We start from the raw sequence: 8,217 nt of genomic DNA, 5'->3' as shown, positions 1-8,217 counted from the left end.
ACCTGTTAGTTTTTCTTTAAGAAGCCCTCCTGTTCTCCACTCATTACCTGTATTAACTGCACCTGTTTGAACTCGTTACCTGTATAAAAGACACCTGTCCACACACTCAATCAAACAGATTCCAACCTCTCCACAATGGCCAAGACCAGAGAGCTGTGTAAGGACATCAGGGATAAAATTGTAGACCTGCACAAGGCTGGGATGGGCTACAGGACAATAGGCAAGCAGCTTGGTGAGAAGGAAACAACTGTTGGCGCAATTATTAGAAAATGGAAGAAGTTCAAGATGACGGTCAATCACCCTCGGTCTGGGGCTCCATGCAAGATTTCACCTCGTGGGGCATCAATGATCATGAGGAAGGTGAGGGATCAGCCCAGAACTACACGGCAGGACCTGGTCAATGACCTGAAGAGAGCTGGGACCACAGTCTCAAAGAAAACCATTAGTAACACACTACGCCGTCATGGATTAAAATCCTGCAGCGCACGCAAGGTCCCCCTGCTTAAGCCAGTGCATGTCCAGGCCCGTCTGAAGTTTGCCAATGACCATCTGGATGATCCAGAGGAGGAATGGGAGAAGGTCATGTGGTCTGATGAGACAAAAATAGAGCTTTTTGGTCTAACTCCACTCGCCGTGTTTGGAGGAAGAAGAAGTATGAGTACAACCCCAAGAACACCATCCCAACCGTGAAGCATGGAGGTGGAAACATCATTCTTTGGGGATGCTTTTCTGCAAAGGGGACAGGACGACTGCACCGTATTGAGGGGAGGATGGATGGGGCCATGTATCGCGAGATCTTGGCCAACAACCTCCTTCCCTCAGTAAGAGCATTGAAGATGGGTCGTGGCTGGGTCTTCCAGCATGACAACGACACGAAGCACACAGCCATGGCAACTAAGGAGTGGCTCCGTAAGAAGCATCTCAAGGTCCTGGAGTGGCCTAGCCAGTCTCCAGACCTGAACCCAATAGAAAAGCTTTGGAGGGAGCTGAAAGTCCGTATTGCCCAGCGACAGCCCCGAAACCTGAAGGATCTGGAGAAGATCTGTAGGGAGGAGTGGGCCAAAATCCCTGCTGCAGTGTGTGCAAACCTAGTCAAGAACTACAGGAAACGTATGATCTCTGTAATTGCAAACAAAGGTTTCTGTACCAAATATTAAGTTCTGCTTTTCTGATGTATCAAATACTTATGTCATGCAATAAAATGCAAATTAATTACTTAAAAATCATACAATGTGATTTTCTGGATTTTTGTTTTAGATTCCGTCTCTCATAGTTGAAGTGTACCTATGATAAAAATTACAGACCTCTACATGCTTTGTAAGTAGGAAAACCTGCAAAATCGGCAGTGTATCAAATACTTGTTCTCCCCACTGTATATCCATCCTGCCCTGCCTTTCTAAAGTCTTCAAAAGCCAAGTTAACAAACAGATCACCGACCATTTCGAATCCCACCGTACCTTCTCCGCTATGCAATCTGGTTTCCGAGCTGGTCATGGGTGCACCTCAGCCACGCTCAAGGTCCTAAACGATATCATAACCTCCATCGATAAAAGACAATACTGTGCAGCCGTCTTCATCGACCTGGCAAAGGCTTTCGACTCTGTCAATCACCGCATTCTTATTGGCAGACTCAATATCCTTGGTTTCTCAAATGACTGCCTCGCCTGGTTCACCAACTACTTCTCAGACAGAGTTCAGTGTGTCAAATCGGAGGGCCTGTTGTCCGGATCCTCTGGCAGTCTCTATGGGAGTGCCACAGGGTTCAATTCTCGCGCCGACTCTCTTCTCTGTATATATGAATGATGTTGCTGTTGCTGCGGGTGATTCTCTGATCCACCTCTACGCAGACGACACCATTCTGTATACTTCTGGCCCTTCTTTGGACAGTGTGTTAACAAACCTCCAAACGAGCTTCAACACCATACAACACTCCTTCTATGGCCTCCAACTGCTCTTAAATGCTCGTAAAACTAAATGCATGCTGTTCAACCTATTGCTGCCCGCACCCGTCCGCCCGCCTAGCATCACTACTCTGACTTAGAATATGTAGACATCAACAAATACCTAGGTGTCTGGTTAGACTGTAAACTCTCCTTCCAGACTCACATTAAAATTCAATCTAGAATCGGCTTCCTATTTCGCAACAAAGCCTCCTTCACTCATGCTACCAAACATACCCTCATAAAACTGGCTATCCTACCGATCCTTGACTTCGGCGATGTCATTTACAAAATAGCCTCCAACACTCTACTCAGCAAATTGGATGTAGTCTCTCACAGTGCCATCCGTTTTATCACCAAAGCTCCGTATACTACCCACCTGTAACGATCTTCGTTGGGAGAAAGAGAGGAGGACCAAAGCGCAGCGTCGTAAGTGTTCATGATGAATATTTAATGGAACAAAACTGAACACTGAAATACAAAACAATAAAGTGAACGAACTAAAACCGAAACAGTTCCGTGTGGAACACACAGACACGGAAGACAACCACCCACCAAACCCAGGTGAAAAAAGGCTACCTAAGTATGATTCTCAATCAGAGACAACTAACGACACCTGCCTCTGATTGAGAATCATACCAGGCCGAAAAACGAAAAAACCAACATAGAAAAACGAACATAGATAACCCACCCAACTCACGCCCTGACCATACTAAAACAAAGAAATAACAAAAGAACTAAGGTCAGAACGTGACAGTACCCACCCCCCCCCCCCCCCCCCCCGGACTCCGGCCGCAAAACCTGAACCTATAGGGGAGGGTCTGGGTGGGCATCTGTCCGCGGTGGCGGCTCTGGTGCTGGACGTGTACCCCACTCCACCATAGTCTTAGTCTGCTTTAGTGGCGGAAGACAACCACCCACCAAACCCAACCCTATCTGGCTGAATGCTCCCCGTAGGCCGCACTGGGCTGTGCTGGTGAACCGGGGACACCATGCGTAGGGCTGGTGCCATGTACCCCGGCCCGAGGAGACGCACTGGAGACCAGATGCGTTGAGCTGGCTTCATGGCACCTGGCTCGATGCCCACTCTAGCCCGGCCGATACAAGGCGCTGCTATGTACCGCACCGGGCTATGCCTGCTCACCGGGGACACCGTGCGCCTCACGGCATAACACGGTGCCTGCCCGGTATCTCTCTCTCCACGGTAAGCACCGTGTGCCCCCCCCCCCAAGACATTTTTGGGGCTGCCTCTTGTGCCTGTTGCGCTGCCGTGTGCGTGTCGCCAACTCCATTCTCCTGTAAACCTCCTCGCACTGCTTCAGAGAATCCCAGGCGGGCTCCGGCACTCTCCCTGGGTCGACCGACCACTTTTCTATTTCGTCCCAAGTTGTCATATAGTCCAGATCTCGCTGCTGCCCGATACCACGCTGCTTGGTCCTTTGGTGGTGGGTGGTTCTGTAACGATCTTCGTTGGGAGAAAGAGAGGAGGACCAAAGCGCAGCGTGGTAAGTGTTCATGATGAATATTTAATGGAACAAAACTGAACACTTACCACGCTGCGCTTTGGTACTCCTCTCTTTCTCCCAACGAAGATCGTTACACCACCACTGCAACCTGTATGCTCTCATTGGCTGGCCCTCGCTACATATTCGTCGCCAAACCCACTGGCTCCAGGTCATCTATCTAGTCTTTGCTAGGTAAAGCCCCGCCTTATCTCAGCTCACTGGTCACCATAGCAACACCCACCCATAGCACATGCTCCAGCAGTTATATCTCACTGGTCATCCCCAAAGCCAACACTTCGTTTGGCCGCCTTTCCTTCCAGTTCTCTGTTGCCAATGACTGGAACGAATTGCAAAAATCACTGAAGTTGGAGACGTATATATCCCTCACTAACTTTAACTTCTTATGGCTGCAGGGGCAGTATTGAGTAGCTTGGATGAAAGGTGCACAGAGGTGCCCAGAGTAAACGGCCTGCTCCTCAGTCATAGTTGCTAATATATGCATATTATTATTAGTATTGGATAGAAAACACTCTGAAGTTTTTAAAACTGTTTGAATTATGTCTGTGAGTATAACAGAACTCATATGGCAGGCAAAAACCTGAGGAAAAATCCAAACAGGAAGTGGAAATTCTGAGGCTGGTCGATTTTCAACCAAGATCCTATTGAAATCACAGCGAGATATGGATGAGTTTGCACTTCCTACGGCTTCCACTATATGTCAACAGTCTGTAGAACCTTGTCTGATGCCTCTACTGTGAAGGGGGTCCGAATGAGAGGGGAATTAGTCAGGTCTGCCATGACCTGACCATTCTTTGACCATGCGCGTTCACATGAGAGGGATCTCTGTTCCATCGCTCATCTGAAGTCAATGTAATTCTCCGGTTGGAACGTTATTCAAGATTTATGTTAAAAACATTCTAAAGATTGATTCAATACATCGTTTGACATGTTTCTACTGACTGTTACGGAACTTTCGGACATTTCGTCAGCTTTTAGTGAACGCGCTTCCTGAAGTTGGATTTGTTTACTAAAAACGCTACAAAAATAGCTATTTGGACATAAATGATGGACATTACCGAACAAAATTAACATTTCCTGTGGAAGTGGGAGTCCTGGGAGTGCATTCCGATGAAGATCAGCAAAGGTAAGTGAAGATTTATAATGCTTTTTATGAGTTTTGTTGACTGCACAATTTGGCGGGTAACTGCATGGCTTACTTTTGTGGCTGAATGCTGTTTTCAGATTATTGAATATTGTGTTTTGCCGTAAAGCTTTTTGAAATCTGACACAGCGGTTGCATTAAGAACAAGTGTATCTTTAATTCTATGTTAAACATGTATCTTTCATCAAAGTTTATGATGAGTATTTCTGTTATTTGACGTGGCTCTCTGCAATTTCTCCGGATATTTTAGAGGCATTTCTGAACATGGCGCCAATGTAAACTGAGGTTTTTGGATATAAATATGAACTTAATCGAACAAGACATACATGTATTGTGTAACATGAAGTCCTATGAGTGTCATCTGATGAAGATCATCAAAGGTTAGTGATTCATTTGATCTCTATTTGTGCTTTTTGTGACTCCTCTCTTTGGCTGGAAAAATGGCAGAATTTTTCTGTGAGTTGGTGGTGACCTAACATAATCGTTTGTGGTGCTTTCGCTGTAAAGCCTATTTGAAATCCGACACTTTGGTGGCATTAACAACAAGATTACCTTTAAAATTGTATAAAATACATGTATGTTTGAGGAATTTTAATTATGAGATTTTTGTTGTTGGAATTTGGCGCCATGCACTTTCACTGGCTGTTGTCATATCGATCCCGTTAACTGGATTGCAGCCATAAGAAGTTTTAAGCATCAGCTGTCAGAGCAGCTTCCCGATCACTGTACCTGTACACAGCCCATCTGTAAATATCCCACCCAACTACCTCATCCCCATATTGTTATATATATTTTTTGCTATTTTGCACCCCAGTATCTCTACTTGCACATCATCTTCTGCACATCTATCACTCCAGTGTTTAATTGCTAAATTGTAATTATTTTTGCCACTATGGCCTATTTATTGCCTTACCTCCCTAATCTTACTACATTTGCACTCACTGTATATCGATTTTTCTATTGTGTTACTGTTTGTTTATTCCATGTGTAACTCTGTGTTGTTGCTTTATCTTGGCCAGGCCGCAGTTGTAAATGAGAACTTGCTCTCAACTGGCCTACCTGGTTAAATAAATAAATAAAACATCCCTCTCTCTCACTTAGACCCAGGCAGTTTAGCCTCTTCTCCTTCTCCTCATCCATCTTTCACTCTCTCATCAATTCCTGTCTCCATCCATCCATCCCTCCCCTCCCTCCGTCTCCATCCATCTATCCCTCCCTCCCTCCGTCTCATCCATCCATCTCCATCCATCCCTCCCTCCGTCTCCATCCATCCATCCATCTCCATCCATCTATCCTCCCCTCTCTCCGTCTCCATCCATCTCCATCCATCCCTCCCTCCGTCTCCATCCATCCATCCATCTCCATCCATCTATCCTCCCCTCCCTCCGTCTCCATCCATCTCCATCCATCCCTCCCTCCCTCCCTCCGTCTCCATCATCAACAGACCAAGGAAGAAGAAGGACCTGCAGGAAGTCACAGCACCACGAAAGGTCCACTTAAGCCTCTGCTTCCTCCCTCCCTCCCTCCGTCTCCATCCATCACTCCTCCACAGTATTGGTCTGTCTCTAATTGTCATACAGTTCTCACAGGTTTCTCATTCCTCCCGTTTTCCCCTCTCTCCCTCTACCACCCCCTCTCTCCCCCTACCACCCCCTCTCTCCCTCTACCACCCCCTCTCTCCCTCTACCACCCTCTCTCTCCCTCACTGTAATTGTGCTTAAAAGAAAAAACTAGTTGTTAGAAGGGTATTGTGTACATTGTACTGTGTGTGCACTAAAATATGGTGGTGTGGGGGGGGGGGGTAATACCATTGGGGAAGTGCCCCAATTATCCCACACTGGGGTTCACATGGATAACATGCACTCAACCACACACACACACACACACCATAACCCGGTAAGTACAGCCTACACTGTTGGTAGAACCATTTACAATATGAACAGAACAGAAATGTTGTATTCTCAGGCAGTTAGGGTGTGTGTGTGTGTGTGTGTGTGTGTGTGTGTGTGTGTGTGTGTGTGTGTGTGTGTGTGTGTGTGTGTGTGTGTGTGTGTTGGAGGCCTTCATTGAGAGATAAGTGGCATAGAGCTACTCTGTGATAAGTGTTCAGTCAACACGTCAGGGGAGACAGGTAGCCTAGAGGTTAAGAGCGTTGGGCAAGTAACCGAAAGGTCACTGGTTCAAATCCCTGACCCGGCAAGTGGGAAAATCTGTCGTTCTACCCTTGAACATGGCAGTTAAAAACCAACAACTGTTCCCCGGGCGCCGTGGATGTCCATTAAGGCAGCCCCCCCACCTCTCTGATTCAGAGGGGTTGGGTTAAATGCGGAAGACACATTTCAGTTGAATGCATTCAGTTGTACAACTGACTAGGTATCCCCTTTGTTTGTAGCTCACAGCATTCTGTCACACACAGTTAGCTTGGATACTCAGTCCCTATAGGTAGTCCTCTAACCATATATCCACTGCTTGGAGTCAAATCTGCTGCTTATGGCTGTTTGATTTGGATTAACATGGTTCATTAACCCAATGTACCAACACTGTCAGACTCATTACACCCACTCCTCCGTCCAATGTTCTCTCCCTCCTTCTATCCCCATCCGTGGACAAGACCTCTCTCTCTCTCCGGCTGGGTTGGAGTAATTCTAGAGATAATTTTAGGATAATCTCCCATCAAACGTCTCGGAGTGCTGCCACCCTGTTTTCCCACTGCCTGATTACCAGCCTCACTGTGCCAGCCACTTCTGCTGACCGTTGTCACACACACATGCTTCCACGCACAAACAAACACACTGGGTTTAACTGTGTTACACACACAAACATTGGGTTTAACTGTGTTACACACAGAATTCCAAGCCTGCCAACCATTGGCATTACTGCTACTGCCAACACTCACTCAACTGCATACAAATAAATAAACACACACACATTTTGCTGGGAGGAGTCACTACTGGGATGTTTGTTTGCCACCTAGTGGTAGAATTTACAACATGCATTTACAACTCATTCTACACTCCTAGAAGGATTTAATTTATTGACCAACACTGCCACCTGGTGCCAAGATATCAGCGTTACTACATGAGTGGCTTCAGATAGCGCTCTAGCTTCATCCTACCCTCCTCCAGTCCTAATCATAGCCATTAGAGGGAGACTGATGTCCTCTAACTCCAACATGCACATGGAGTGTCTCATGGCTGTTTAAAGACGTACTCAGAAATGTCACATCTCACTCACACAGAACTCTCAGAGATGCTTTCTTCTGGACCACGATACAATGTTCACTCCCTCTTCTCTCCTCTCCCCTCTTCTCTCCTCCTTTTCTCTCTTCTCCTCTTGTCTCTCCTCATCTTTTCTCTTCTTCTCTCCTCTTCTCTAGTAATGAAAGGTACAGTCACTGGGGTCTATCTTTCTTTCAGCTGCATAACACGTTCAACAACACTTTCTTCTGTCCATCCATTGAGAATAGGTCAAGTGAATATTCTCTCTAACTCCCCTGAGTTTAAAGTATGCACATCCAACAAACTGAAAGCACAACCACAGGTGCAGGGAACACTAAATACCCCATGGGAAGAGAAAATACATACCGTACCTGCAGACTCTGACTGCTCCG

Source organism: Salvelinus alpinus, chromosome 20 (genome assembly GCF_045679555.1).
Source record: "Salvelinus alpinus chromosome 20, SLU_Salpinus.1, whole genome shotgun sequence".
Taxonomy (NCBI): Eukaryota; Metazoa; Chordata; class Actinopteri; order Salmoniformes; family Salmonidae; genus Salvelinus; species Salvelinus alpinus.
This window is presented reverse-complemented; position numbering follows the sequence as displayed.